We start from the raw sequence: 2252 nt of genomic DNA on the forward strand, positions 1-2252 counted from the left end.
CTCATTGGTTAGAGCGCGAATCTACTGACCGGAAGATCCATGTTTCGAACCTGGATTGTGCATCTCGACTTCTCCCATCTAGACTTGGGCAATTTGGCAGTATCCCAACCCTCGTGCTTCCTTCGGGTGGCATGGCAGCTGGGCACCGAAAGGGTGTTGCAGCTGAACGATGACCTTTATATTTATCTACGACTAGCTTCCTGTGCTTCCGGAGCTTTCTGATCTTATCAGACCTTCATCCGCACAGCTGATCTGACTGGATTACAACCAACATCGCATCGATGAACGACAATGATCTTTTTGAAATGCAGTGCTTAGTAGGCCCCAGACTCCAGTTGTGAGCTACCTGCCCTGTGCACGTCAAGAGACAACTGACGTCTTTTTAAGATACAGCTACGGAAGCTTCGTACGGGTTAGTTTGCTGGGATGCTTTTGCTTGTGGGTCAGAAAGTCCTTCGATTTTCGATTGACGAGTTTCTTCTTGAGTATCCGAGGGATAAATTTTCGGAAAGGTACGCCTGACGACAGCATGCTTCAAATCGACGCAACCTGTCCAGAAAGTTTGAGGTTCATTAGTGAAAATTTGCCGTCGGCTGCCACTGTCTCTGAGACCAATCTGTCTCCATGGCTACTCATCAGCAGAGGGACATCAAGTAACACGACGGCGTTTATTGCATCCAAACTAAGTACTTGTGGTGGATATTTGGTGGTTAGCACGGTGCTCCAAAGGCCTATGGAGGCTCCTATGGAAGACGCCAATTACGGGCGTCTATCAGAGTAAGGGAACCTCTTCTTGTGAGCTGATAGCTACAGCAACACCAATGTAGCACCAATGCAGCAGGTGCACAATCACATGAAGCTCGTGGGCTATGGTGTTTGAATAAAAAGGGTGCCTGAACCTCGATTACAATAATAGTGACTAGAGATATGTGAAAGAGGCAAGCAACGATAGAAGCGCGTTCCGGAGCACAAACTTGGAGCAAGAATGGTGTATTACATGGTGACAAGCTTAGATGTTTCAAAGGAAAAAAGGACCGGCGAACGACCCCGGTGGCAATACTGAGTAGGAACAGGTGAGTGGGAGCTGATAGGTAATGTGGAAGTGTGATTGAACTTTAGGCAAAGTGCTATTTTTGTGGCCTGGATTTGGTGATTCTATGGGACTCAGAGCTGGAGGGAAAGATGGGCGCAAAAAACAAGCTTGATGGAATTTGCCTTGTTCCGAAAGGATCGATTCCCAACGGGAGCACTGGACAGTGTTACGGCTTTGTCCGCGCTAGTACACTAAAATTAATGAGCAGTCGCATAGTCAGGATGTGTGCGATCGATTGTTTTTGCCCGCCGAGCGGTGGCAGATGTGCTTGCATTTATCACAAGAGATGTTTTTACAGGGCTTGTATGAGTGAGCGATAAACTTTGGAACATCACCATAAAGAACATCAGTAAGAGTGGCACGATGATATTCGCCGAGACGATGAGGTGTGTGGAATAGATGTAGATGAATGAATGCAAATAATCAGTCTGATCAGAAGAGTCGATTGGAGCAGAGAAGCTGACAAACAGAGTGGGTATTTAACAATAGACCGATCGTCTACCGCAATTCGTCGGTATCCGGAATTCGCTTTGAAAACGAGAGGGGAGTTGTTCGTTGCGAAAACCTCTGCTTCAGGGTCTGCTGGGTCGGTGTGTGTCGAATGAGCACGCCAGTTAGAGTTATGTGTTGTACCAACAATGCATAGCTGTGCATCGTGGTGCGTCTGCAGAATGGTTCCACACTTAGGAATCGAAATAAAAGAGTTGAAATGCCCATTTGTCATTGGGACACCGATAAACGCAACATAAATGATTGTCACTTTTTGATGGCCTGTATTTTCGGAAATCCTGACGTGTAAGTATCTCGTCAGGTCATTGAGGATACAGAAGTGGAGGAATGTTGCTAACGGAACCTCCAATTTTGGAACGGAAGCGGTAGTGGAAAGACTAGCCTTGGAACGAGACGAATAAGGTCACGGTTGCCAGGAATGGGTGGGGAGGATACTAGGTGGTGAGCTGAGTTAGAGCTACTCTTCAGGCCATGAACATTGCGAATCGAAACATTGAAACACTAAAACACATTCTACTCCAGTCTTATCTACAAATCCATTGAGGTTCGGGGATATGTCGCCTTGCCACTGGGTGTCTCGAAATCCGGACAATAGGGATTCGCGTGTGAGTCACACCTGTCAACAAACTGTCGGGGCTTTTGTCAGCAA

This window comes from Opisthorchis viverrini (assembly GCF_000715545.1).
Source record: "Opisthorchis viverrini unplaced genomic scaffold opera_v5_30, whole genome shotgun sequence".
In the NCBI taxonomy this organism is placed as follows: Eukaryota; Metazoa; Platyhelminthes; class Trematoda; order Opisthorchiida; family Opisthorchiidae; genus Opisthorchis; species Opisthorchis viverrini.